This window comes from Macaca fascicularis, chromosome 8, assembly GCF_037993035.2.
Source record: "Macaca fascicularis isolate 582-1 chromosome 8, T2T-MFA8v1.1".
Classification (NCBI taxonomy): domain Eukaryota; kingdom Metazoa; phylum Chordata; class Mammalia; order Primates; family Cercopithecidae; genus Macaca; species Macaca fascicularis.
The window spans coordinates 40,683,518-40,705,532 of record NC_088382.1 but is presented as its reverse complement, the minus strand read 5'-3'; the positions used below and the strand labels follow the sequence as shown (position 1 = coordinate 40,705,532).

At 46.1% G+C, this 22,015-nt stretch overlaps 1 long non-coding RNA gene across 1 annotated transcript; it reads right to left on the bottom strand.

Moving 5' to 3' along the window:
* Nucleotides 1-77: 77 nt before the first annotated feature.
* On the bottom strand, nt 78-19,623 carry LOC141407510 (uncharacterized). Its single transcript, XR_012416911.1, has 2 exons — nt 19,225-19,623; nt 78-367 (listed from the first exon to the last, which is right to left on the bottom strand). It is a non-coding gene; the product is annotated as an uncharacterized lncRNA (long non-coding RNA).
* Between the last annotated feature and the right edge of the window lie 2,392 nt (nt 19,624-22,015).

The following is a 22,015-nucleotide window of genomic DNA, read 5'->3' as shown; positions in this document are numbered from 1 at the left end:
TGTCTTGAAAATAATATTAGAAAATGACAATGAACATATTTATCTATTGCGACGTAATAAGTTACCCCAAGACTTAGTGACTTAAAACAAATCACATTTATTATCTCATAGTTTCTGTGGGTCAGGAATCTGGCCATCCCTTAGCTTGGCTCTCTGCTTCTGGGTTGGCCGTGAGGCTGTAGTCAAGGTGCTGGGCCTGCAGTCATCTCCAAGCTTAACTGGGGGCAGATTGACTTCCAAGCTCAACAAGTGGTTATTGGCAGGGTTCAGTCCCTGTAGGCCTCAGTTTCTCCGTGGCTGCAGGCTGCAGGCTGCCCTCCTTGTTATGTGAGCTTCTCAGTAGGACAGCTCACCACATGGCAGCTTGCTTCATCAAAGAGAGAGAGAGCGCGCAAGTGAATATGAGACAGAACTCACAGCCTTTTGTAATCTAATCTCTGAAGAGACAACCCATCACTTTTGCTGTATTCTGTTCATTAGAAGTGAGTCACTAGATCCATATCACACTCAAGGGGAAGATATTTTACAAGGAAGTGCATACCAGGAAGTAAAGATCAGTAGGCATCCTCTTAGAAGTCTGCCTACCACAGGCCTCTTTTGTAGAGAAGCCTTCAAGGCCAGACCTGATCTCTACTAACTTCGTTTGCTGGTTTCTATTTTGAAATTGGTAGTCCTTCTTAGAACTTTGTGATAGCAGTTGTGAGGGTATTATCTCAATAAAGCCTCTAGCCAACTGGCTTTACAATGGAGCAACTGGAATGAAATCTGAGTGATACATCAGTAATGTCCATGACTGGCTAGAATGAATGAAAACGGGTGTGCCTCAGCATTGGGTAAACCTTCAATTCTTTTTCTCTTTCCTTAACTCAATTTGTTCTGATGATATACAAAACCATAGGGCAAACTTTTTTGACAGGGAATTTCTTGTCCCTGTACCACTACCCCCTGCAAAGGTAGGTGGTCTGAATCCAGCAGCATGGGTACTGATGCCAGCTCTTGGGGCTCAGGCGATGGTGACTGCAGCCATGCTCTGATCATCTTGGCCCAGCAGATATTCCCATGGGGACAAGTCCAGCGTGCCTTGAAATAAGAGCCTGTTGCAGGCTAGGAGTATGGGGTCTCACACACCCAGATGCACATCATCAATTTGGAAAGTCCTTTTTATTTTCATTCATTTAAATGCTTCTGTTTTCTGTTTGTTTTACGAGGAGTTAGTTTCATTAGTGCTACTGAGTCCATGTGTTCACCCACCACAGTCGAGCCTTACGTTGATATCTCTCTTTCCCTTCAGTGTACTCAGGCCCTGCAGAGAACATGCGAAGTCCTCACGGCCTCCCCGTCATTGGACTAGCAAGTTCGTGAAGACTTCCCTGTGTCTTTGTCTCTCTCTTATTTAAAAGCCATGATGGCTCCCTGCATGTCTGCAGGAGATGCCAAGGTCTTCACAGTCCAGCCCTGGTCTGCCTCTCTGAGACTCTCCAGCTGCCTGGCTGGGCCTCCTGTCTACACAACAGCTAGAATCCCATGCCACCTGAAGGTGTTGAAACAAATCATGCACTTCCCAGGTTCTGTTGCTTTCTTCACCCCTTCCCTTTACTTGGGAACAAATGTCCTCCCTCCCTGACACCCTCTGCACATCTCTCGCTAGCCATCACTGGTGCATCTGCCAAGGCCCAACTCAAATGTCCACTTTCCTTTGGAGCCTCCCCTGACCTCCTACTCACTTTAGGTGGAGCCCATGTGTCTATAGTAGCTGCCATGGGTGCTGCACCCGGATCCCTGTGGCATTTACAATATTTGCACAGGCAGTGTGACTTTCAATGGCCAGCACCAGCTGCTCTACCTGAGGGCTTTCTCTGTCTGCTCACTCTGCCCTTGCATGGGGCAGATTGAAAATGTTGGGGGTTACCTCCCTAGGAAACCCCTCTACCAATGACTGCTGGTTCCCCACCCCTGGACAGGGTGTTTCTGAGGCAAGATAGCCCAGAGAGGTCTCCTGTGGAGCTGAGCTCCTCCTGTCTGGAGTAGCAACTGGTGACAATGAACCCCGCCTGGCTTCCTTCCCTCTCCTGGGTTACTTTGTCACTCCCCTATCCGTGGTTTCTCAGTTGACTTCGAATGATCTATTTGTACTTGAAGCTTTGCTTTGGAGTCTGCTTCTGGGGAACCCACACTGAAAACAGAGCCCCTCCTCTGTGCTTATGCTCACTCTACACATTTATTACAGCCCTTACATTGCACTTGGGGGTATCCAGCATCATGCTCCTGCACAGTGACCTCCTTGAGGGCAGAAACTCTGCCTCCCCAAGGCCTGGTGCAGTGCTGGGCATACATCTGGTGCCCATACTTTTGTCGAGTTGATTCTCTTGTGCTCATTTCCCTAATTAAAAGTTTTTTTTTTTTTTTTTTTTTTTTTTTAAGTTTTCAAGGGGGCTGGTTGGAGCTTAGGTCCTCATCTTGCACTAAAGAGTGAAGTGATCCAACCATCTTGGCAGCCACTGCTCTACTGCTGTCACAGCCCTTTCGGTGAGAAGGTTGCCCAGAGCCTTAGGTAGCCAGGTGATGACAGTGGCTGCCCTGTCCTGGCCACTCTGTAAGAGACTGTGAGGTTGCATCCTTCCTGACTTGGTACAGCATCTGATCTCATCTGCTTGATTCTGATTCTATTGTTACAAATGACAAATTGGGAGGAAAGTAAACGAGCTATTGAGAATAAAATCTCCTCCTGCCAAGTGGTAATGCCCCGGAGAGAGGGAGGACATATTCCCCGTGTCATTATGGGGATAAATTAGATGTCTGCTGAGCTTCTCCCACACATGCTCACTGGTCAGATTTGGGACTTCACATCAGAATTGTCACCCTGTCTGGGAGAAAAGCATTTAGCAAGGAAAGCGGTAGAGACTGCCATTTTGGAAGGGCAGTTAAGTTCTCAATAGAAAGTCTTTCCCACAGTATTATTCTGTGAAGACGCTGTTCTTTTTTTTTTGGTTTATAATTACTTTACTTTTCTAAAACTTTTTTAAAAGTTTTTTTGAGATGGAGTTTCACTCTTGTTACCCAGGCTGAAGTGCGATGGCGTGATCTCTGCTCACTGCAACCTTCGCCTCCTGGGTTCAAGTGATTCTCCTGCCTTAGCCTCCTGAGTAACTGCGATTACAGGCACGCACCACCACGCCTGGTTAATTTTTTGTATTTTTAGTAGAGACGGGGTTTCTCCATGTTGGCCAGGCCGGTCTCAAACTCCTGACCTCAGGTGATCCACCCGTCTCGGCCTCCCAAAGTGTTGGGATTACAGGTGTGAGCCACCACACCCGTCCTATAATTACTTTACTTTATTTCAGGGGGAAAAGAGGAAGACACCAGGAAGTTCTTCACCAGCCAGAGTATCACACTCCTACTAAGTGCATCTCTGTGAAGACAAAATCCCAGAATGCAAGAAACATTCTGAGGATGTTTGCTGAGCTCTGCAATTGAGAGAAAGGTCTGTGACTTGCCAAAGGTAGGGAGGAGGCCGGGCGCCCTGGCGGCTGGGCTGCATGGTTTGGTTGGCCCTAGCCTGGTCTGGCCAGTGCCCCACTTGCCTTTGGGGCTTGAGAATGTTTCCCATGGGGCAGGAGGATGAGAACAAGGCCTCCTCTTAGCAGGGCTGATGAAGCTCCTCCTTTTTCTCCCCTGAGTCTCTGTGGAGTTCACATTTGTGGGCACTTCCCTTGGGAGAAGCCCCACTGAATCATCCACTGAAAATAGGTTTATGGTGCACGGAAGGATTTTTTTCAATAGCAGGCCCTTAATGAATTGTTACAACCTTGGGCACAATAAAATGAATACCAATGTGGAGCGTGCGGAGGGTGCGGAGTTGCCAATCGTCTTTTTGGGAGGACTATACTTTGTTCTGAGATTAATCTTTCTTACTTTGCTTTTTCAAATTAAGATGTCTTTCTTTAAGAAGTATAAATATATGGGAGCTGTTTTTTTTTTTTAATGTTTTTACTTGGCCAAATAAAAAAGTTGGCAATCCTATCATTTTCAACACCCTCTTTAAAAAATATTTTAAAATAGATATGTGATATACAAAAGATAGGGAACTGATTTATAGGAAGAGTTTGAGTCCCCACGAAGTCCTCACCCAACCCTGACTTTGGACTTTCCGAGAAGAGGTACACTTTGCCCTCCATGGGCCTGGCTTTCCTTATCTGTGAGAGCAAGGAAGAGACTGGGCCATCTAGTTCCACGCAGATCCGTTGAGAGAAGTCACTGGAAGAAGAAAATTTTATGGGAATTATGGAAGGTTGGGAAGAAATGGTCTTTGCAGATGAGATTAAGTTAAGGATGTTGAGATGGAAAGATTGTTTTGCATTATCCAGCCAGGCTCTAAATGAAATCATATGTATCCTTACACAAGGGAGGCGTAGGGAGCTTTTACACACAGAGGAGAGTGCAATGTGAAGACAGAACATGAGATGTGAATGTGAAGACACTGGCCTTGAACACTGGATGAATGAGGCCACAAGCCAAGGAATGTAGGGGCTACCAGACTCCCCCAGCACCTCCGTAGGGAGCACAGCCCCCTGACACTTTGATTTCATCCCAGCAATGCTGATTTTGGCCTTCTGACCTCCAGAACTGTGAGAGAATAAGTCGGTGGTTTTAAGACACCCAGTAGGTGGCCATCTGTTACAGCAGCCACAGGGAACTAATGCAGGAATACAGACTGCAGGCTCCTTTAGAGCAGGATCTAATTACGACTCCCCAGCAGTGCCTTGTCCTTTGCATGGAGCCGCCCATAGCTGCAGATGAAATGTATTAGCACTTCTCCAGTTATTTAAGGTCAATCTTTTTGAGTCTTCTTTTCTGGGACCTGCAGATATTTCCTGTTAACCAGGATCTTAGGGGACACCCAACCATGGTTCTTTCTCAACATCATCTCTGGAAGCATCAGCTGTCTCCTTGACATCACACATCAAAGGATGCACTTTCTAAGGCATTGTTTAGGACTTAGGAGAGGCATAGTTTTTAGCAATGAGCTGAGAGATGGGGTGGGTCCTTGCCACATCCTCCTTCCAACATTGCTATGACAGCTTTGTGTTTTTTTGGGTCCCAAGTCAGTTCTGAGTAGGACCTGGTTTGCTTTCAAACCTTATAAATGGCTACTAAAGCTTAAATTGTGTATCCCGAATTCATATGTTGAAGTTCTAACTGCTGGTACCTCAGAGTGTGACCTTATTTGGAAATAGTGTCCTTGAAGCTATAATTAGCTTGGATGAAGTCATTAGGGTGGGCCCTGACCTAGTTTGACCAGTGTCCTTATAAAAACGTGGAAGTTGGACAAGGACACACCCACCGGGAAAGCACCATGAGAAGATGATGGCAGAGACCAGGGCGACATGTGTACAAGCCAAGCGAAACCAAAGGTGGCCAGCAGCCCTTGTGAAGCTGGAGGAGAGGCCTGGAATAGATGCTCCCTCACAGCGCTCTGGGGGAACTGACCCTGTCTGCACCTTGACCTTGACCTTCTGGGCTCTAGAACCATGAGACAGCATGTTTCTGTTGTTGAAGCTACCTGGTCTGGGGTGCGCGGTACTTTGCAGCCAGAGTGAATGAATGTGGTGACACTGACCTGTGCACTGTATGTCTTGTCTGCAGCTTGCTGGTAAACGAGGGAAAAAGCAGGGAATCGGTGGTGGGGAAAGGGTAGTGGGAGAAGGGAGTCAGACCAGAGCAGCTTTAGAAGTGCAGCCTGGCCGGGCGCGGTGGCTCAAGCCTGTAATCCCAGCACTTTGGGAGGCCGAGACGGGCAGATCACGAGGTCAGGAGATCGAGACCATCCTGGCTAATACGGTGAAACCCCGTCTCTACTAAAAATACAAAAAACTAGCCGGGCGAGGTGGCGGGCGCCTGTGGTCCCAGCTACTCGGGAGGCTGAGGCAGGAGAATGGCGGGAACCCGGGAGGCGGAGCTTGCAGTGAGCTGAGGTCCGGCCACTGCACTCCAACCCGGCCGACAGAGCGAGACTCCGTCTCAAAAAAAAAAAAAAAAAAAAAAAAAAAGAAGTGCAGCCTTGAGTCTGAGCAAGAATCCTATGTCCAGCTTTGTGTCTGGTGCCTGTGATAAGAAGGCCGGCGGAGTGCCTCTCCAAGCCACCTCCCTGCTCTGATCCCTCCCGGGGGACCCAACCTTTTCCTCTAGATAGGGTCAGCTAAAGAAAGTAACGTTGCAATCACACCTTCCAAGCTGCCCTTCTTTCCCTCCTCCTTCAATCTCCCCCCACCCCCGTTCCCCCTTGTTTCTAAGTGCCCAGCCTTCTCTGAAGAGAGGGGACCATCTGGTTAGTCCTTGTTTACTGCACACCCTGCCAGTTTGAGCTTATTAATCATATTTACCCAAGTATCTTAATTACTCCCTGTCTAGCAACTTGCTTTGCACTCAGCTGTTGACCCCTCTTTTTTTATTCCTTTCTATCATTAATCATAGGAGCAGCGTGGCTAGAGGAATTCCTGCAGCTTAGATTTTGCTGGCACTGTTACCACTCCCAGAGAGGAGCGGCTGGAGTTCACCGCTGGTTTCTGACAAACTTCCTAATTAATCTGCTAAAGATCAGAGGAGGACTAATAGGAGCTGAAGACTGTGTGCGAGACCAGCCCTCCGCCCTCTCGCTTTGTGTGTGCACGTGTGTGTGTGTGTGCGCGCGCGCGCCCGCGCGCGCATGTGGTGCTGAGCTTGGCAGGGGAGAGATGGCCTCACTAGCGATTGAGCACAAAGCATTCCTGCTGCTGTTGCTGCCACCTACCTTCCCTGCTTTGGGAGGATAAATTTTCTCCTCTTGCTTAGAAGTTTAAGGGAGTCACCTAAGCCTTCTTCTCCCAGATACAACAGCGGAATAAAGTATCTTCCAAGCAACACTTTTTTTTTTTTTTTTTTTTTTTTTTTTTTTTTTTTTTGAGACGGAATCTTACTCTGTCACCTAGTTTGAGCGCAGCAGCGTGATCACGGCTCACTGCAACCTCCACCTCTCGGTTTCAAGTGATTCTCCTGCCTCAGCCTCCCGAGTAGCTAGGATTACAGGCGTGTGCCACCCACCACGCCTGGGTAATTTTTGTATTTTAGTAGAGACGGGGTTTCACTATGTGGGCCAGGCTGGTCTCAAACTCCTGACCTCTGGTGATGTGCCCACTTCGGCCTCTCAAAGTGCTGGGATTACAGGCATGAGCCACCGCACCTGGCTGCAACCAACTTTTTTGTGGAATACAGGATCTTGATGTTTGGGTGCCTGAAGGCAGAAGCTGCTGCACATGGAATGGATTAAAGGTCTCCCCTCTGCAACCAAAAATCCTTGGGATCCCAGGAGCAAAAGATGCTCCAGCGCACAGGACAATTCAGGAAGGCCCGAGGTGATACTGAAGACTGCGGAGACATCCAGCTCGGTCGTGTCTCCGGAGGTGTCCAGACTTTGCAGACAGACGTTGCACATAAAGAGCTGAAAAACCGAGGAAGCTGAGCTGGAGAAGGAAATCACTTCTACTCAGCCTTGACCTGAGTCTGATGCTATGGGGCCTCTTAGGGTTACCTCATGCTTCATGCACCCCTTTCTCTGCTCCTCAGCAGAAGGCAGGGAGCAGGGAAGTGGGTCTGTGCCTCCTTTCTCCCTGCCAGGCCTGACTCTCCAGGCCGAGAGACACCATTAAGGAGTATAATTTGTTGATCCAGGCTCTCCTTGCGTTTCAGTGCAGAGTGGCATCGTTTTCTTTATGACCTCGTAAAGTCACAGCCGAGAGGCCGATTTGGAAAACAAACTGCCTCAGGTTGACAGATAATTAGATACAGGGGACATATTATATGCCTTTGCATATAAATGTGCTCCAAGGCATGTTGGTTCATCTGAAGTTGAGGTTAAAGGCGCGCCAGGTATTCCTGACACATCAGGATATATATTTTCATACAGTCTCAGGCGCCGTGTTGGTTTTATAGGCCTTTCATCCTGGTGCTGACGGATGGGGTGTGAGCGCGACCCAACTAGAAGAAAGGGACTCCCTTGCATAGGGGCCTCCTGGCATTTTGTTTTGTGTTCTCCCTCTCCACCCCCACTTTCTGTCCTTCCTGGGAAAGGAACTGTTCTTTGGGCCTAGGATTCTGCAGTGAGTGACTAATGGCCCGAGTAGAAGGGACCGGGACTCATTTTTCTTTTCTGGACTCTAATAGGCCCAATTAATTCAGCTACAACATGGGCCCTTACAAGCTTGGGACAAGCCTGGGTGGAATTCTATATTGAGAGTAAGAAAAGGGATGGAAATAGATGTTTTCCAGAAGGTTCTGTGGACTCTGGGGGTGACCTGTGGACAGCTGCTGCTGCCCACTACCTGGCAGTTTGGCTACGTGATGCGTGTTGGCCTTACAAGGAGATCCCCCTTACCCTGGAATCTACTTTGCCAGAGCAGAACTTGAGCCTCAGACACACCAGAGACGAGGGGGAAGCTTTGCTTTTTCCTCCAGTGGCAGGAAGCTCTGGGCTGGGGAAACGTCTCTTTGAACACAAAGTTCCAGTTGCATTCATCCCCAGGAAAATGTAAAGAGCTTAATTTAATGCCCTCTGGGAGTCATTTCGATTTAAAAGTGGCATTATAGCTTGTGGCTAGAAGAATGGGCTTAACGGTTAGTCACCTTCTGTTTGGGCATGTCATTTAATCTCTTTGAGGCTGTTTCTTCATCTTAAAATATGAGTGAGAAGGTAGTACCCACCTTATAATATTGAGAAGATTAACTTAGGGAAAACACGTAGCGCAGGGCTTCACCCATGGTAAGTATTTCATAAACGGTAACTATTTTTAACAATGACAATTCGCAGAGTTAATACTAATAAAAAATGATTACAGAAGAGGACGCCTCCACCCACAGGAAGGAGCCAGCACAGTGGGGAGCTGTTTGACCAGGGGAGTGTTCTCAGCAGCTGCCACACATGGAGGTGTGGAGGTAGCAAGCAGAGTGGGGGGCGGAGGGGGAACCCTGGTTCCTGGGACGCCTGGGTCCTGCTCTTCCATGATTAGCTGCGCAGTCTTGAGCACGGCACTCCCTCTCTTCCCAGCTTAGTGTCGTCATCCGTAAAATGAGGGGCTCTCTGAGGGTCTGCCAGGGCTGCTGTGTGATCCGTGACAGCGTGGCATGTGGTGTGGTATGTGATGCATGTTCCCGCCTGCGGGGAGGCCCTCTCCCTTCCCCCACCAGGCCTCTGGGCAGCACTCACTGTCATCCTTGCTTCTGGAACAGGCCTGTGCTATTTTCCAGGCCAAACTGGAGGGCTGAGGGGGTCTATTAAGAAGACTTCAGGGAGATGCTGGAACAATTCTTGAAATTACCCTCCTCTTCAAATCTTGCCATGGCCCTATTAGAAAAGCTAAGGGGGCAGAGGGAGAGGAGAGAGCGGGGAGAGGAGAGAGAGAGAAGAAGGAAGAAGGAAAGGGAAAAGTAAGAAACCCCATAGCCCGACCCTCAGCCCTGTTGAAGGAGATGATATAAATAGAGTCGCTGTCACTTTGATGAATTAAATCCTCCGTTAATTAGGACGCATAGATTTAAGGGTTGTCCAACCAGGTAGTCCTTTTCCCTTTCCAGCAAGTTACAGCTCACGGAGGAGGCATGAGAGGGATCGTTTTCCGTGTCTGGCTTGATTGCTGGTTTCTTTCTTACTAGGCTCCATTAATTATCCTAGAATGTGGTCACCCAATTTTCTTCAACATGGGCCATTCTCCTTTCAGCGGGATCTTGGCAGCAGACTGCCACAGGAGCTCTGGGGAAAAAGGACTAGTGGGATCCCAGTACCTCCTGAGAGACCACCACCCTCCCCGCCTCCAGCTCATGCCCAGCTCTGAGTCAAATGGACTCTTCCTGTTGTACTGTGAGGTTGCGCAAACCTTAAAAGGCAAACACTGCTGGGCGCGGTGGCTCAGGCCTGTAATCCCAGCACTTTGGGAGGCCGAGGTGGGCGGATCACGAGGTCAGGAGATCGGGACCATCCTAGCTGACACGGTGAAACCCTGTCTCTACTAAAAATATAAAACAATTGGCCGGGCATGGTGGCGGGCACCTGTAGTCCCAGCTTCTCGGGAGGCTGAGGCAGGAGAATGGCGTGAACCCGGGAGGCGGTGGAGCTTGCAGTGAGCAGAGATTGCGCCACTGCACTCCAGCCTGGGTGACAGAGCCAGACTTCGTCTCAAAAAAAAAAAAAAGGCAAACACAGTGAGGGTCTCTGGCTTGCTGTGTGGACAGCCCACTCTCTGACAGGCAGATCATCTGCAGCTATCCCTGGGCTAGGAGCTGGAAGCCATTCTTGTGAACTACTCCTTATACCTTGAGCTAAACCTCTTTGGGTCCCAGAAGTCTGAGGCTCCAGCTGCCTGGCAAGACTGAGTCTATATGATTTCTTGAGTACAAGTAGTTTGGCATTTTAAAATACTGGATAAACCGCAATGTAAACTTAGATTGCATTTCAGATTGTAAACAATGACCCCAGTGCTTCATGTTAAATCAGAAATGAGCTATTAACCAAGCTAGTCCTCTTATGAATGAGCCCCTAACCCTGATCCAGGGATCCTTGAGCGAAAATCATCAAAATGATTTATCTTCACTTTACCTGTTATCTCACAAGAATCTCATTACTCAGGGAAAAGGAGGGTGTTTTTCAGGGGACAGAGGGCATGGGGGAGGGGACTTCCTTATAACTCAACTTTCAGAGGGAGCTGAGTTGTAAACAGATGGAACAAGGTGTGTACGAGAAGCCTCTTAGATTTCATCTTTCATATCAAGGCTCTTGCTGAAAATTCTGGCACCACTGTGAAATGAGGGGAGCTCTGACACACAGACACCCTCCTTGCCTCGCCAACCTTCCCATATACAGTCATGCGCACCGAGAGCAGGTACCAATACTGAAAATGCCTTTCTGGAGTTGCCTCAGTATAAACCCTTGACAACTTAGCAACAGCATCAAGTGAGGAAGCAGTTTCCTTGATCTGGGGAAGAAGAACCAACTCATAAACATGGAACTGTGCACACTGCCTCTTCCTTTGCTGTGTGGATTGGCTGTGGTTCTGCCCTGGCACTTGGATGTTGCTCGGGCTGCTTGGGAGGAAGCCCAGCCTGGGTCAGGTGGTCATAAGCCAGAGCCCCTGTCCTGTCCCCAGGACTGGCCTCCCTCTGGGGTCCAGCATGGCTCCAGTGCTGAGGCCCCCACTGCTGGAGAATGTGCCCTCTCCTCTCTTTGTTTCCATACCAAGGGGATCTGCAGGATAGAGGGCAAATTATTCTTAGCAGATTGGGGCTATGGGTAAGCCGGAAGGGATGAGGGAGAGAGGAGAGAGGAGAGGAAAGGGAAGGAGAGAGGAGGGCAGGGGTCAGGTAGAGGAGAGAGACAGCAAGAAAAAATAGAAAAAAAAAAAGGAAATAAAGGTTGCAAATACAAAGGGAGATTAACAAGGAGCAGAAGAAGGGAGGCAGAAGAGGGAGAAACAGAGAAGAGGAACAAAGAAGACATTTCCAAAAAAGATGTGACTCTTCCAAAAAAGAGTCCAGGCAGGAGGTAGACAAGGAACAAGGAGAAAGGAAGGAAGTGAGACAAGCTGGGGAGAGAAGAGGCAAAGGCAGCCAGGAGCAGGGAGAGGGGAGAGAGGAGTGGGAAACCCCAGGGTGTGCAAGGAAAAATATGAGGGAAGCCAGTGGGAGGAAGGTGAGGAAGAGGAGAGAGAGCAGGCACTGGGTGGGGAAGAGGCGAGCAGGAGAAAGCCTGTGCTATGTGGATTATTGTGTGTTTGTCATCTGGAATGGTATAAGCTGTAGGTACAGCAACTCCCGCCCATGATTTATGGTCCCTGTCAGGCAGGGACCGTGCTTTGTCTGCTGTAGCGTGGACGATGAATGCTCCGCTGTCATCCCAGCCTGGCCGGCCTTTCTCTCTCTCTGCTCCCAACGCCGGCTCCCCATTTCACGCCAGTGAACATAAACAATCTTTTGTAAACCTGACAGTCACACTTGCTTCTTTGGAAACATAAAGCAGAAATGTATGACTCGGCTTTCATTACCCAATTTCCTACGCTATATAGAAACACTCAGGAAAGACATGTAAGTGGTCACGAAACCTGGGAAACTGGAAGTGTCCTGGAGGAAAAAAAAAGGAAGAGGGGGGAGAAAGGGGCTGTAGGGTGGGAGGGATCTGGTGAGGAAAGGAGACGATGTGTCTAACTCCACCACATCCTTCCCAGAAAACGCCGGCTGATAAACGGGCCGTGCAGGCACATAATTATATTACATTTCTGAATAATAGACATTTCCTGCCTGAAGTGTTGCTTTTTTTCCTCCTTCTCCTTTTAACCCAGAGTGCAGTAATGAAACAGTCTTGAGATCAAAGCTGCCTGATAATGTGGCTTTGTTTTTTCTCACTTTTTCTGCTTTACATTTTTTTCTTCCCCACTAGCCATTTGGCAGACTCCAGGAAGTGAAAAGTGTAACTTGTTTTTAAAGAGCAATTAGGGTGTAGATCTTGGTGATTTCTCAGCCAGGAAGGCGAGATGGGCAGTGGAGAATCTGCATCCATTTTGACAGCCAGGCCAGCGTGGGACAGGTGGGAGGCCCTTGGCAGTGGGGGGATGCTGGGTGGCTTTGGAATCTGCTGAGACCCGGCCTAGAAGCCACTGGACATTTTCCGAGGCTTTTCTTTAGGGAATAATAACTTCTCTTCCAGCCTTCAGTTATATTCAGCTATAGTCTCACGCCCATCAGAGGGGAGAGGTGCCCAGGGTTTGGAGCCTGGGTGCTTTCATTATGTGGGGTCCTGGCCTTGATGGTCTGGGCGGTCAGAGTCCTGGGGAGGTTACTTCAGCAACACTGCAGGCCAATGGGATTCCTGGCTTTGTGGATCTGGAAGTGGAGAGCTATTTGCTAATTATTTTAATCATCTTTCCCCTGCCCCCGCATTCTTTGAGATCAAAATCTTTGAGAGGCATTTAGGGAGTTGCTTTAGTTTGTCCAGGTGGTTGCTTTTGGACAGAAGAGAACCTTGCAGCAGCTACTGGGGAAGAGTCAACTGAGCAACATTGCCATGGCGATGCTAGTGCACATCCTGGGCCTGGGAACTGACGCAGAGATGGAGGAGTCCTTCTGCTTCCCTGAACCTCAGCTTTTCTAGAAAGACGGACATTCCACCCACCTATCTACACATCAAACGCACACATGCCAAGTGCACGCACACGCATATACAGAAATATTAGGACACTCTTTCAAGGACTGGAACATTACAATTCAAAAGAGGTTTTGGATACTTACTATATGTCCAACACTATACAGTCATCGCTTGGTATCCGTAGAGGATGCGTTCCAGAACCTCCTACATATACCAAAATCCATGGATGTTCGCGATCCTTACATAAAGTGGTGTAGTATTTGCATGTAACCTATACACATCCTCCTGCATACTGTAAATCATCTCTAGATGACTTATAATAACGAATAGGATGTCCATGCTGTGTAAATAGTTATTACACTGTGTTGTTCAGAGAATAATGACAAGAAAAAAAGTCTGTGCACGTTCAGTACAGATGCAGACATTCATTTTTTTTTTGAATATTTTAAATCTGTGGTTGGTTGAATCCATGGATGCAATGAGGAACCCATGGATATGATACCCATGGGTAGGAAGGGACAACTGTAATAGCTTTTGTAAGATGTATGTCCTCAAAATGATTTTTGCTTAATTGGAGAGTTTCCAATATACTGATAAAGCGGTGTAGAGCTTGGACAGAAAGAGTGGCTCTAGACATGCATGTGACACCAAGAAGGCTTCCTTCTCGTCCTTCTGTCTCACCCCATCTATGCCTAAAATTTATTCATGATTGTTTCCTTGACCTCCTCCATAGAAACCTCTTGGCCTCCACACCCATGCTGAATGGTCTGTCCCCTCTGGATGTGCGGAACTTACTGTCCGCTCCTCCCCTGTGGTAACTAATCAGATGCTGTCCCATGCCAGCTCTCACGCGGCTCTCGAGTCTTCATTTGTATTTCAAGGGGCAGAGATTTTAATCATGTCTTGTTCCTCTGTGTATCCCCCGCTGCAGTCAATGGTGGGGGGGGGGATGGTTCTATAGAACACAATCTACATTTTGGGAAAACATACATCCCAAGATTATTTATAATTCCCTAATTTACCCCCACAAAGGAAGGTGTGTTTGTGTAGATTTCTGACTTTTCCCCTAACAACATTTCCATAAGGAGTTTAGTATAATTTTGAAACCTTCACAATTTAAAGTATCTTTTTTAACTAATTTGATGGCCATTTATTTTTCACAAAGAAACAGCTTCTGTTCTTTCAAAAGAATTGCAATGCACACAGTGAGTGTTAAGAATAGGAACCCAGCATAGAGATTTAGGTGCTGGGGGTCACTAGACTCACACACTGGCTCAACCAACAACCTCTTGATATCCATGATTCTCATTTGGACCTCATTTGGAAAAGATTGTTTCCGTTATTTTTTCTGGTTATAGGACTAGGGGTTAGCTCACAAATAGAGGAAACCACTAAGGAAAAATCTACCAAGCATTCATGTAGCTGGTGCCAAAAATCTGTGGATTATTTGAAAGCTAAGTGCATTCTTTATGTCCCTGAACCCTTGCTCACTTCTCACCCTCACCGGGCCTCTTCAGTCTTTCCTTCCTATAATCTGAAAAGGCTCTAGTGAAAACACATAGACTCTGCCTTCGGATCTGGTTTCAAGTCCTGTTTCTACCACTTTACTGAATGTGTTGTCTGTGATGGTTTGGATGTTTGTTCCTTCCAAACCTCATGTTGAAATATGATCCCTGCTGTTGGAGGTGGAGCCTAATGGGAGGTGTTTGGGTCATAGGGGTGGACCCATCGTGGATAGATTCATGCCCTTCCTGGAAGGGTGGGGAGTGAGTTCTCACTCTGTAAGTTCCTGTGAGAGCTGGTAGTTAAAAAGAGCCTGGCACTTCCTGCTCTCTCTCTGGTGTCACCATGTAATCTCTGCACACACCAACTCCCTCTGCCTTCCACCATGAGTGCAAGCAACCTGAGGCCCTCACTAGAACCAGATGCTGACACTATGCCTTGAGTACAGCCTGCGGAACCATGAACCAGATAAACCTCTTTTCTTTATAAATTACCCAGCCTCAGGTCCTCCTTTATAGCAATACAAATGGACTAAGACATCATCTAAGACAAATAACTACCTTGAAGTTCAGTTTCCTCATCTGTAAAATGGGCAATGTAATGACTCCCCTAGAGGGATTGTTGTGAGGATTACATGTACAATAACTACTACATAGTAGCCACGTAATCAGTGCCCATTCCTTTTCTTTCTTCTTATTCACTACAAACTTATCCTTCCATTTCATGCCATTTAAAATGCAGAGTTTCAGGAACCCCAGTGCTGGCAATACTTAAGGAAGAAATAGACAGGCAGCTCACTGAGCACTTCTAACCATGATATACAGACTCTGATGCAGACTTGGATTTCTTTGGGGCTTTGGAGGAGTCTTTTCTCTGTTATTGTTAGGCATGTTCATTGGACAAACAAAGTAAGCACGATGAGATGAATTTAATACCTGTCAGGCCTCAGAACAAATGCCATTGATCTTGCTGATACTATATAAAAAGCAGGAAAGTGGATTTGGTTTGGTCCTATGGCAATTTATAAGCCTTTGGCCTCCCTAGTTAATTTTCACTAGGACAGACATTCTTTTGCCTGCTGGGAGGAGAAGTAGCTACTCACAAAAGCTGCCTGTGCTATGCCATTAGGAAAGGGACTCAGAAGGAGGGCATCTTACATGTGCAAAAACTGGAGGAGTAGCAAGCAAAGAGGGAGGCGGTGGGGATATAGTTGAACTTCATGTGAGCAGAGTTCAATACGTGGAAATCATAGGTCCTCTCTTGTCTCTAACTGTCCCTGCCATATATATAAAATTAAAGGGAGTTATTCATAGTTCAGAAGGAGGGTTTCCTACCTTTTAATGACCCCTAGAAATATCCTGCTTCCCAAATAGGTATACTGAATAATTTACACTCGGCTTAAGCCGTATTACCATCTTATAGGAGAACTTAGGAAGGCAAAAAGATGCTCTTGGAGTGTGTTGTTTTATGGCTATAGAATGGTGAATTTCACTCCCAACGACCAAAAATGGAAGGATTTGCTTTGAGGGGTGATGGTGATAACAGCAGCATGTTTTAACTCATTGGCAGGTTGGGTCTTCTTTAAAATTTTGTCTGAGTCCGTGGAAAAGATCTCTGGCTAGGAGATCTTCCATAGCCCCTCCCATAGGAAGGGCTATGGAAGAGTCCCTATGGGCTTAATGTGTGGGATAAGAGGACCCAGCCAACAAGCTGAGAGAAGCAAGTTTTTCTTTTCATTCGGACAGTAGCTGTAGCTGCTGGTTGGTGTGAAAAAGTCTACCACAACTTTGGTCATCAGTTTTAATCTTGTTTGGAGCATCAAGGTATCTCATCTTCTATATCAGTTATCTATTGCTCTATACAACATTACCCAAAGTGTAGTGGTTATTATCTTGCAGTTTTTGTGGGACAGGGATTTGGGAACAGCTTATATATCGGTGATTCTGACTGAGGGTCTTTCATGAGGTTGCATTTAAGACATTGGCTAAGGTGACATCCTCTGAAGCTTGAGCAGGGCTGGAGAAATTCTTCCAAAGATGACTCACTTCCTGACATGGTTTTGGTTCCTCTCTGGCTATTGGCAGGCTGTTGCCACATGGACCTCTGAATAAGTTTGCTTGAGTTTTCTTACCATGTGGCAGCTGGTTTCCTCAAAAGCAAGTGATCCAAGATATAGCCAGGAGGAAGCCATAATGCTCTTTTGACCTGGGAGTCATATACCATCACTTTTGCCATACTCTATTTGATAGAAGTGAATCACTATGTCTAGCTCACTCTCAAGGAAAGGAGAATTAATCTTGACTTCTGGAAGGGATATGTACAAAGAATTAGACAAGATACTTTGAATCTCCATTTTGTCTTATTTCTATTCCTAATTATTCATATAAAAATCATAGTGCCGAACCTTTATTTTATTGCTGAAAATTTCCATTTTCACACCATGTATTATCAAAATTTGATGTTGAAATGGAACAAGATGAAATACAAATAAATGTGATTACAGACATTTATTAAATATGCAAAACCAAATGATATAAAGCTTCGTTTTGACTACTTTCCCTTTATGATTCTTCTTCTTGGGTTATACTGGGTAAAGCCCCTCTTCTACCTTGTGGATTTTCCTTGTAGACTTTTTTTCATTGCCCCAGGGACCTTGACTTTGCTTTCACATTTATGGTCATTCATTTAGAAAATATTTAGGAAATTTGCATGGCCAGTTCAATGAGGTTGTTCACTGCAAGTTTCTGAATTGCAAATAATGGGGGAAGTGCAGTTAGAGGAGCACCTCCTCCATCTTCTTTGTACTGGCCAGTCCCTGCTCTAAATGCAGAGCAGATCAAGTCAGTTAAGATGCGGCTAAACTTGACTGGCCAACTGACCAGTGTCTCACTGAGCATCAGTGTTGGCACTGGTTGTTTACTGGATGGTGAGAAAAGAAAAGAACTTTTATCTGAGGAGTGGGAGTCCTTTTAATTAACAGGCCCAGAGAGATATTAAAATGAGACAGCAATCACATCCTACTTCCCCCTTGAGCTACGTATTCTTCTCTTGAAACTGCTTGCTATTACTATAAGCTATAACTTAACCTCATAATGCCACAGCAGACACTATTAACTACACCCTATTGCTTAACAATGTTTAGCCAATCACTAATCAATGTTATTTCTGTAAACCAGTGAGAATTCCTGACAAACAACTTTGTACCAACCCACTCCTTGTCCCCCGTTTTGCCTTTAAAAATCCACTTGTAACTGCTATTAATCAGAGTGTATATTCAAGACAACTTGATTCTGTGCTCCCGGGTTGCAATTTCAAGCTTGGCCCAAATACCTTTCTATTTATACTAATGTGGCCTCAGATTCTTCCTTTTAGGTCAACAATAGCTATAAATATGTTTTCGTTGTTTAGTAGAGGGGGTTTCAAGGCAAGTTGCCATAGTCTGGGCATTATCCATACAAAAACTGGAGACTCTTAGCAGGCCACAGAGTAAGGATGACATTCAAGTACACGAAGCTGGTTCTACCTGAAGCTTTCCCAAGTCCCCAGTCAGGTTCACTTATCCAATTATCCATCCATTTCACACACATTTATTAACCTTCTACTGTGGGTCAGGCATTATGCCAAAGCAAGAGATGACAAATAGTGAAACTGCCTTTGCAAAGATGATAACAGTGAGAACATTATGACAGTGAAAGTGATCTGACCTAACCAATTCCATCTTGCCTTTAACTTCTAAGCTGTCCTCGTTCATTCCTGAACATAGGCGGAACTATGTAAAACTGACACATTAGCCACAAAATTAGACATTATGGCTCAGGAGTCACGCAGTCAGAGGCCATAGGTTTGCTAACCTCCCCAATTGCTTTGATGGCTAACATTACTATTCTAAGACCTAAGATTGGTGTTTGAGATATTTTCCAGACCTTGCATTCTGATGCATCAGCTGGCACCACCCAGACTGGTAAAGTGGCTCATCTGGTCTTGTGGCCCCCACCTAGGAACTGGCTCAGTGCAAGAGGATGGCTTCAATCCCCTATCATTTTATCCCTGACCCAACCAATCAGTATTCCCCATTCCCTAGCCCCTGCCTGCCAAACTATCTTTAAAAAGACCTAGCCTCTGAATTTTCAAGGAGACTGATTTGAGTAATAATAAAACTCCAGTCTTCTATTTAGCTGGCTCCATGTGTATTAAACTCATTCTCTATTGCAAGTCCCTGTTTTGATAAATCAGCTCTATCTGGGCAGTGGGCAAGGAGAACCCATTGGGCAGTTATAATACTTTCCAAGTAGGTGTTGAAAAGCACTGGGGTGAGGAAGAAGGGGCAGGGTATTTTTCCTGGCAAAGAGCCAGTCTCAGGGCTGATGTTCAGGGGGCAGTAGAGGGTGGTGACAAAGGAAAGGAAGGGACTCAGGACACTTTTCAAGGCTTTGGCACAGAGAGAAGGAAGAAGACAGAAGCCCTGTGGTAAGAACTGGGTGCAGGGTGGGACCAGCAGCCAGAGATTAGGGAGCCATTCAACTATCAGACTTGAGGCCAAATTAGCGGCAAGTGAGACTCACCTGCTGAGACCCTGAGGTGGGCCTAGAACCTCTTCCATCTCACAGGTCTCAGGATGGGCAGGACTGGAAGGTAGGTTTCCAGGCAAGCATGACGTCAAGTTTTCTGAGCCAGGGGAGAGGAGAGCTGCAGAAACTGGCAATTCCTGCTGCACCCCAAACATCCCAGCATGGGGGATGGCTCTGCAAATGAGCAGAGAGAGCCAGGCAAGGGAGCTAGATGGGCCCAGGTAAGAGTCCCTGTCCATCCCTGACACCCACTACACAGGCCCCACTTCTCTGCCTCCTATGGCCAGAATGAAGCCCCCAGATGCACAGGCAGGGGAGACGCCCCCAAGAGCGGGCTCCAGGAGAGGTGCCCTGTCTTGGCAGATCCAGTGCCAAGGAGCACAAAGCCCCATTGAGGTGCAGGGGAGCTTTCTCTCCTCCCCTGCAGTAGGGCCCGGCTCCTTCTCCTTAGGGGGTTCATTTCAATGTTAATGAGACTAAGAAGGTGAAGAAAGTTGTTTTCTTCTAGAAATTCCATTTCACCCTTCCTTGCTCTCTGAGCATACCTCCCTGATTTAGATACACTGTGTTTAATTAAAACTGTGTTTGTTTTTCTTCCTCCTTTGCTCTCTCCACTTCCCTGTGCAGACCTCTTCCTGGGCTGTCTCTCCCTCCCAGCCCCACCAGGCCTTTGAGGAAAGCTTGGTTCGGAAATTTTCTTTCTCCGCCTTGCCAGCTGGGATGCAGAAAAAGGTATGCATTGGGAACCTTATGGAGAGTTGCATACACATGTGCCTCACTTGAGGTAAATGTGAGAGCTCAGGTATAAAAAATCTGGATGCATAAAAACTAATTATTGAGAAGAGGAGGGTTTCCCAATGCATGGGAGAATGCTGGGACAGGGAATTGGGGAGTAGTTCTTTTCCTTAGGGAAGTACTCTTCGCCATTTGATGGGGACTTAGAGGAAGTGTCCTTTATGCAGCCAGCTCCTCTACTGCATTTAAAATAGGGATTAATTCAACAAAATGAAGAATATACAGTTTCAGGGAACATAGAGTCATAATAGGTACCATTTATGTGCCAGGTTTTGTGTAAGCACTTGAATGTATCCAGTGAAATTTTTACTGGAGCTTTGATTTATTTTATTAATAATGAAATAATTATATAAATATACATAAAAATAAATAATTTGATTTATTTTATTAATAATAAAATAAATGTATAAATATATAGAATCAATAAAATAAATAATAGTAAAATAAATTATTTTATTACTAATAAAATAAAATAAATTTATTAGATAAAATTCAAAAATTTAATAAAATAAATTATTTTATTAAAGGTAATGGCGAAATCGGCAATTACTTTTGCAGCATCCTAATACCTAGTTTACATAGGAAGAAATGACAGCTTAGTTTCTTGTCTAAGCACGTGGGGCTTATCAACAGCAGAACTGAAATCTGACTCCAGGTTTGTCCAATCACAAATCCCACATTTCCCACTATATCCAGAAAGGACCCTAAAGGTTGAGTCTGAGCAATTCAATCTGTTCTGATTTTTCAGAAGCCTACAACAGCCATAGGTGGGGATTGGATAGGAAATGCTGGCCGTGAGGTCTTTTGCATCAGGAAAGTCCAGATCTTCTGAGAGGAAGACGTGGGAGATAATGGGCTAATTGGAGGCTGTGCTTTGGTTTGACTCCCTCTCCTGGCCCACATCTGGCTGGTGGAGTTTCCAGGCCTGTACTCTTGGTGCTTAGGCCTACTGTCTTCCCATTTCTTTATGTTGACCTTCAAGTTTGCTGAGTAAAATGAGGCACACTTGTCATTAAATGCTTTCCATACATGGCATGCTCAGAGTGGAATGACCTAGTAGTCCTTGTCTGTTTCTTTCATTGGTGTTTATCCTCCAGTTCAGGGCTGTACAATAGAAATATAATGCAGGCCCCATGTGCAATTTTAAATTATTTAGGAGTCACATTATAAAAAAGTAAAAATAAAGAAGTGAAATTACTCTGAATAACAAATTTTATTTAACCTGATATATTTAAAATATAAGCAGTATGAAAAAAGTAATATAAAAATCAATGAGATATTTTACATTCTTTTTTTTTTTTTATTTTTGTGCATAGTATTCAAAATCCAGGGTGTATTTTCCACTTATCGCATGCCTCAATTCTGACTAGCCACATTGCAAATGCTCTCAGGTCACATGTGCCCAGCAGCTAAGCAATTCTGAAAGCACAGTAGCTGATCCAGTTACAGGTTCTTCCCCTTGGAGTGGATGTTTCTGACTCCTCTTGACTCAGAAGCAAAGAGCCGAAGGAGCAGACAGGTGTGTCCTCTTGAGCTACTCTCCACTTTCCCTGCTGGTCACCATGTATTCCTTGTAGCAAGCATCATGGGGCTGATCCCAACCTTCCCCAGCAAAGAGGAGCTGCAGGGGAGAGAATTTGGGTCTGTGTCGATGACTCATGGCCCTAAGTGTGGGAAGCACTTCCCAGGGGGACTGCAAACTGTGGCCCATGAAAAATGCGTCTCTTCCTGTTGTGCATTTCTGTTTAGACAAAGTTTGATGAAGTTTCTATAATCAGTAAAGGCAAGCTCGGCCCTAGGAAACCTGTGCAGCTGGTGAGGTTTGATTTCAGTGTTCCCATTTCCCCACTGAGTTTGATTCTCTCCTCCGTTCTCAAGGGGCCTAGGCCCCAGTCCAGTGGGAGGTCCAGCTCCACCATGCTTCGCCACCTGAGGAAATCGAACTGTCTTCTTTACAGCTGCTGTGCTCAGCTGGACACAGAATGTATGC